We start from the raw sequence: 8,221 nt of genomic DNA on the forward strand, positions 1-8,221 counted from the left end.
GCAGCTGTTATAATTATGGTGCCATTATTTGTGTCCATCTTCTCCTTGATAGATGATATACTTCTTTAGGGCAAGGTGTGTCTCACTCATATTTATGTTTCCCATTGTGTAGGTATTCCATATTAATGTGTTACATGTTTGTAAAATAGGCCACTGATCATAACATTACAGTTTCTGTGGTGAAAAACTATTACACTGTGAGCAAATATTATCTTAAATAGCAGCCTTCCCTACAACAGATAATACAATAGGTTCTGACCTTCCTTCAATGCAATACAAAATACTGTACTTAGTTAAGTAGAGGTCCACTGAAACAAATCGCAGATGCAACCAACAGATTTCTTCCTTCATCAGAGAATTACGCTTTTATTAAATAATTGTTTTCCTTTTTTTTTCAAAGAATCACTGGCTGCCTTTAATTAGTTTTAACCCTAAAGCTTTTAAAAGTGGTATCAGAAGACAAGAATGCAGGGGACTAATTTTCCAACACTTCTCTTGTAAACTAGTATTTTAGATTCTTCTTAAGAGTAAAACACACTCTTCAGCTGTTTACAAGGTAATTTCTGAGTTGTAAAAACTCCGTGTTCCTCCACTGTATTCCCCCATTCAATCTTGGCTGTCACAGTCAGATAGGAAGAAAGCACGAGGATTCTTTTTTCTTGCATCTGCACTGGAACTTTAGCAGCAGACAGTAACTGCTCCAAGTCTGTCAAATACATGTGTAATTGTTTTCCTTTTTGGCAGTGGAGCTATGTTCTTCTTCTTTTTTTTTTACTTTAAAGTTATTTTCTCTTATAATTTTGAATTTTTATTTTCTCTTAGTTTCAGGTATACAGTGCATTGGTTAGACGTTTATATAGTTTATAAAGACAATACAATACTATTAACTATATTCCCTGCTGTACTCTATATCCCTGTGACTATTTTGTAATTACTAATTTGTACTTCTTCATCCTTTCACATTTTTCACCCAGTCCCCCAAACCCCCTCCCCTCTGGCAATCACCAGATTGAGTGGAGCTATATTCTAACTATTTATAATGTGGTGTGATGCTTTCTATATTTCCATGTTTAATTCAATTTATATGAGAAATAATTCAAATATTGGTAGGTAAAAATTTATTTTTCTTTTATCTAAAAATTGATTATACTAGCATACTAATGAAGAAAAGTTGAAAAACAATATAATTTTAAATCGGAATTGATATCATATGTCATATTGTTTTGCTTTCAATGCAACAAGATGTTTGTTGTTTTCAATAAACGCAGACTGCATAGTGACAACAGATATAATAAATGTAGAAAATACAAAGATCCATTTTGTCACCGTGGGTTTCAGATTGTAAACAAATTAAAAGAATGCTGTATTAGGCCCCTCAGAAGGAAATAGTAACACTTTGCTTACTAAGATAAAGAATTTCATTCCTACCCAAAGGAAAAATGAAATTAAAACTCAAACACAATGACAACATTCATACAAAATTGATTATATACTTTATGCCAATATATATAGAAACGTACACACCCCAGGCAGCAGCTGCAAGATTTGGGGGTCAAGAGACTGGAAGGAATTATAGAAATCCATCTAAAATAAAAGTTGTTTTACAGGCTCCCCTACTGAAAGATGACTTAATTTAACAATACAGCAATGGAAAAACAAAACAAAACAAAACAAAGAAAAACAGAGATGGCCCCTGCCCTGAGGAAATTAGAATCTGAAAAATGTAAGCAGAGATTTCTCAGATCTTATTAACAACTATGTCAGAAAATTGAACTAAATCTTCTACCACTGTAAAATATCACTTCCTAAATAGCAGTAGCTGCTGATGTAAGACTTTATAAATTAACCTACATAAAAGGTTTATATATTCTATTAGATACGTTCCTAGTTTTTCATTCCTATGTAATTTAATTGTTTGTTCATATTGTTCATACAGTTTATGTTGCTGTTCAGTTTCCTTCTTATGTTTTAGTTTTTTAATAAAAGAAGTAAATCTTTGCAGATAAAGTTTTAAGTTTTCTTTGTTCCTCACCCTAGTTGTGGCAGGCAGATGCTAGGATGGCCTCCGTGATCCCCACCTCCTGTATATGCCCCTGCCCTTGAGTGTGGGTGGCACCAGTGACTTACTTCCTAACTAATAGAATATGGCACAGGTGATGGGATGTCACTACTGTGATTATATTATATAATTCCGTCTTGTAGTGGACTCTCTAGACTAGTCCCTCTCTCCCACTGCTGGCTTTGAAGACGCCATGAATCCTACAGCTATATGGAATTAAACGCTGCCAATACCATGTGAGTGTGGAAGGGAATGCTTCCACAATCAAGTCTCCAGTTAAGACTCTCTCATACTCCTTGATTGCAGCTTGTGAGACCTTAGTAGAAGACCCAGTTAAGCTATGTCCAGAGTTCTGACCCACGAAACTGCGAAATAAAAAATGTGTGTTGTTTTAAGCCCCTGTTTGTGGTAATACCGTTATATAGCAATAAATAACTAACACGCCAATCTTATACTATCTCCTCCCACCCCAAATGTAAGCACCATTATAAATTTGGTATACGTCCTTACTCCCATGTTTAAGTAACTTTTCTATGTGTATGTTTACTGATGGATAATGTATGTTATTTGCTTTAGACTAAATGTTTATGCCCCGCCTCGCAAATTCATATGTTAAATCCTAACCCCCAATATGTTATTAAGATACGAGGCCTTTGGGAGGTGATTAGGTCATAGGCAGAGCTCTCATGAATGGAATTAGTGCTCCCTGGCCCCTTCTACCCTGTCATACAGCTAGGACATGTCTATGAACCAGGAAGCGGGTTCTCACTAGACACTAAATCTACCGATGCCTTGATCTTGAACTTCCAGTTAAGAACTTGGAGCATCCAAAACTGTGAGAAATAAGTTTATGTTGTTTATAAGTCAGCCAGTCTATAGTATTCTGTTAGAGCAGCCCTAATGGACTAAGACACTGTTGTTTCATGAATTTTTAGATTTACATAAATGGTATCACATTGTACATATTGTGCAACTGGCATTTTTCTCTCAATATTATATTTTTCAGTTACATCTATATGTTCTGTTGTACAAGTACACTACATTTGTTTATCTATTACATTATTGACGAACATTTAATTGGTGTAGATATCGCTTCTCAACTTTGCATTCAATGACCTCAATAGCTAGAAATCAATCACAGTGTATTCACACCAGAGAAATCTGCAAATGCTAGAAAACAGGATTTTTATCACCTCAGAAAGTCAGTGGTCACGTATTTAGCAGTACATCACCACATATCCCAATGTTTGTGAAGAGTTTCTTTAGGCTATAGTCTTAGATGTAGAATTTTTGAATCTTAGGATATTAACATTTAAAATTTTACTATATGTTGTCAAATTGCCCTGGAAAGTGTTTGAACCATTTTATCTTTCCACAAGTGTGAAAGTTCATTTTTTTCCAAATTCTCGCCAACACTTGGTATTTATTTTTGTCAAACCGATGGGTGTAAAGTGGTATCATTGTTTGGTTTTTGTTCTTTATTAATAGCCTTATTGGAATGTAATCAAAATATAATAGGTTGCATATATTTTGTTTACAAATTGATAAGCACATATATATATTATATATATATATATACACACACACACATACACACACACAAATTGGTAAGCTTTTATATATATGTGTATATATATATATATTCACATACCCATGAAATCATCACTATATCATGTAAATTTTTTTCTATCATAAATGAGCACTAACTTGCTTTAAAAGTATTAATCAGTGCTCGTCACATTTAGAAACATGTCTAAATTCCTTATCCTGACCCACAAAGCCCTCTATGATCTGTTCCTGGTAACTTCCATCTTGTACCTTTACTCTTTCACAGGAGTTTTCAAATTTGGTTGTCAAGTTCCAAGAAAATTCATGTTTTTTTTTAATTGCATCGTATTTGTAGATTTCATCTATCCTGCAATGCCATAGATTATAAGACACATCATTATTTTATGTGCCACTAAGAAAGAAAAATTTCTGCCCATTAAACTATACATAATGTTTTTTATTACTTAGACTTTTTATTTTATACTTTTTGAAGAAACTCCTTTAGACTTATTTAGATATATACATTTATCATATATTTTTATGTGTCCATAAAAATGAAAATATAAGTGAAATACACCTGTCCCTCAATTAAGCGGTATTTTTTATGCAAGTTTTTTCCATTTAAAAAAAATTATGTGTATATATATGTATATATGTGTATGTATGCGTGTGTGTGTGTGTGTGTGGTGTGTATATATATATATATATATATATATATATATATATATATATATTTACAATGCTTCTATGGTGCACCCAGTATTCCTAGGTGGTCTCCCATCCAAGTACTAACCAGGCCTGACCCTGCTTAGCTTCCGAGATCAGATGAGATTGGGCATGTTCAGAGTGGCTTATATATATATATATATATTTTATGGTGACATTGGTTAACGAAATTCAATAAGTTTCAGCTGTACACTTTAACTGTAAGGCATATATATATTTACACAGAGTGTTCACCTTGCATAGTTAGATTTCTTTCTGTCACCACATATTTGACCCCCTTTACCCCGTCTACCTCTCCCCTCCCCCCAGGTAACCACTAGTCTATAGTCCATGTCCATGAGTCTCTGTTTGTCCTGTTCATTTGTTGCTTTTAGGTTTATATCCCACATATAAGTGATATTATGTGATTTTCACTTTTTCTGTCTGGCTTATTTTGCTTAGCATGATTATCTTGAGGTCCATCCACGTTGTCGCAAATGGCAGTATTTCATCTCTTCTTATGACTAAGTCATATTTCATTATATATATGTACCACAGCTTCTTTATCTAATCATCTATTGTAGGACACTTTGGTTGCTTCCATGTCCTGGCAACCGTGAATAATGTTTATGCAAGATTTTATAGACGATAAATACCTCCCACTTCCCCACCCCCCCACCCCCCCATTTACGCGGACTTTTTATATGCGGTTTCCATTTACGCGGTTCCATTTTAAGCAGTCTCTTTTACATTTCCATTATTGGCTATTACTCTTTATAAAAAACACTAGCTTAACTCAGCGATGTACAAAGAACTAATGCTTCTTAATACACAATTATTAACGATCTTCCTGTTCACTGGATGAGAAATAAAAAAGCATGGATGACTACTGATGTTTTTCGGGATTGGTTTTACAAATGCTTTGCTGTAGAAGCTGAATATTGCATGAAGGAAAAAATGTCTTCTTCTTAAATACTTTTACTTTTAGATAATGCACTTGGTCATCCACACAATTTAGAATATCCACATAGAAAAGTTGTATATTTGCCACCAAATACAAGTTCCTTGATCCAATCTTTAGATCAAGGCATTATTTCCACCTTTAAGAGTAATTATATTAAACAGAGTTTTAATGATATTTTTAGTAAACTTGAAGATAATGAATCACAGTTACAGAAGCTTGGAATAAATACACAATTTTAAGTTGTATCAAGAATATTGCTTTAGCTTTGAGTGATATAAAGCTGTCAACTTTAAATGCTTGCCAGAAAGCAATAATGGCCAGAAGTGGCTGTACCAGAGAATATGGTTCCAACAGCTGAAGAGAGATTAACTGTCATTATTAATTTATTAAATAAATTTCAAGAAGAAGGCTCTGACAATTTGAATGTAGATGATATTAACAAATTACTGGTTGATCATGAATTAATTGACTTAATATCTGAAGCCCATACTGCCAATGAATACGGCAGTGACCTTGAACCAGTTTCATTCACTGCAGAAAATATTTACAAAACTCTTCAATTGGCCACAAAACTGGAAACTGAAATTCTAGATATTGATCCAAACATCCAATGAGGCTTAAAATTTCGAAACAATTTTTTTTTAAATGTTGCAGTGAATCAATTGAAGAATTGATTAAAACTTAGCAAAAGATGGGGTTGGAAAAACATCATCCAAAAACATAACACAATGAAACGGAAGTAGTACTTCCAAATATTTTGAGCACTGAAGATAGTGACTTTGTGCTAATTAAAGAGAGAAGGTTGATGCTTTAGATTACAGTACAGACACCGACATTGAACAAAATTTATTTTGGTTTTTCTGAAATTTCATTAGCATCTTTTTGTGCAAATATTTGAAATAAATATTTTTATGACTTATATTGGTCTATTTCTTTAGTATTTTTTTTTCATACTAGTGGACTCTTTTTACATGGATTCCTTCTGCATTAAAAAAAAAAGATGCGTAGAACGGATAATCTGTGTAAATTGAAGAACAGGTGTAAATTGGTTAAGATATCCCTAAAACTTCTTGACATTCAGAATTTGACTCTTCTGAATCATTGTAAAACTTCAGTATCTGTGTTCTTCCACATAGTAATAAAACCTCTGTGCCATTAAGGACATTGATAATGTAGCATTTATGATAATAGTTTATCCAGTGCTGTCTCTGAAATGTTCTTCCCAGCCGTGGTACCAACACATAATTCAGCTTCACCTATTTGTGAGTATCTTCTTTTCTTAGGTCCTTGACTGTTCTTTGCAACTAAATATGCAATTTCAGTCATTCTTCTAATAAAAGAGATTTGCTTCCTTGGCACCAAATTTATGCCTCCTCTTCTGTTTCTGTGCCTTTATGCATGCACAATAATTTTCATGAAATTTTCATTTTCACACTAAGTCATAATATTACCATTTTAAGATCTTTTGAACAGCCATTAAACTCAACACATGTAGTCCAAAAATGCACATAACTCAATTGAAGTTTCAAGAATATGAATAGTTATGACCAAAAGTTTACTCATGCTCAGGCAATGACAGCTACATCACAATTATTCCTTGGAAGAACAAGAAGTAAGAAGCCATTGGTTGTAAGAAACATCTTAATCTTAGACATACTTTAAAAAATATGTTTATAGTTGATGAATGATGGTATTTGTAGCAGAATTGTTATTTTTTTAAATGGAGTTATATAATTTCTAATATCATAAGGGGAGATTTAACATGGATTTTCTTTTTTGTCTTTTAATAATGTTTAGTATTTTTTCTTATTTTTGCTATTATAAATGCTTTATTTATACAAATTGCATTTTATAATTGATTATTGACTTTAGGAATGTTACTGTTGTTTTATGTATTGATCTTGTGTTCAGCAATCCTGCTAAACTTTCTTACTATTTCTTAGATTTCCTTAGATTTTTTTATCTAGACAAGCCATGCTTTCTACGAATAGCAGCACCATGTCTCCCTTGGTGATCTATGTTTCCTAATTACTTTCCCTTTCATGTGTTAGGACAGTAACACAGTTTGGAATAGATATGGTTATGATGGGCATATTTTTCTTGTTTAAAAAGTTAATGCTTCTTAAGTTTTACCATTAAACAGGAATTTTGCTCTAGATCTTTTCAAGTTAAGGCCATTCTCTTATATTCCCAGTCTGCATGAGTTTTAATCCTGAATCAGAGCTGAATTTTATCACATGCCTCTTCTGTCTACTAACATTAATATAGAGTTCTTCTAATTTACTCTGTTAATGTGGTGAATACTGTTAAGATTTTCTGATTCAGGACAACCCTTGAACTCCTGGCATAAACCCTATCTAGTCATACTATATTGTTTTTTTTATGCCATAAACTGCAGTTACGTTGCTATTGTTTTATTCAGGATCTTTGAATCCACAATTAGATGTAAGATTAGTCTATAATTTTTCTTAAATCTCATAAAATAAATTAGGTAACTTTCTTTTTCAATTCTCTGATAATAGCTTGCATAAAACGGATTTGGGGGATTTCATAAATCTCACATGTAATGCTATTTAACATGGAACTTTGGTAAGGACAGATATATTTTATTACCAATTAAATTGTTTATGGTTAGTAATCTACTAAAGTTTTGTATTTCTCCTTGAATCAACTTTGGATATATATATTTTTTAAATTGTCCATTTTATATGTTCTTTAATTTATTGGCACAAATTTGTTAACAGTATTATCTTCTTGTTTTTAAATTTCTACAGTAAACGTAATAATAATTACTTTTTATTCCAAAATTTCTTTCACTCATTTTTTCTTGATCATTCTTGCTAGAGATTTGTCTTTCTTTAATTTTACATAAGTGTTTTGCATAAAAATATTATCTTTTTATCCCCAGGAATTTTTGTTAATTTTTAGTATATTTATTATTGTTT

The 8,221-nt window shown here is 32.4% G+C and overlaps 1 non-coding gene across 1 annotated transcript; it reads right to left on the reverse strand.

Annotated features, from left to right (window-relative positions):
• Positions 1 to 590: 590 nt before the first annotated feature.
• LOC120593710 (small nucleolar RNA SNORA31) lies at positions 591 to 719 on the reverse strand. The gene has a single exon (XR_005650419.1). It is a non-coding gene; the product is annotated as a small nucleolar RNA SNORA31 (small nucleolar RNA).
• Between the last annotated feature and the right edge of the window lie 7,502 nt (positions 720 to 8,221).

The sequence above is a fragment of the Pteropus medius genome, unplaced genomic scaffold, assembly GCF_902729225.1.
Source record: "Pteropus medius unplaced genomic scaffold, Ma_sr-lr_union100, whole genome shotgun sequence".
In the NCBI taxonomy this organism is placed as follows: Eukaryota; Metazoa; Chordata; class Mammalia; order Chiroptera; family Pteropodidae; genus Pteropus; species Pteropus medius.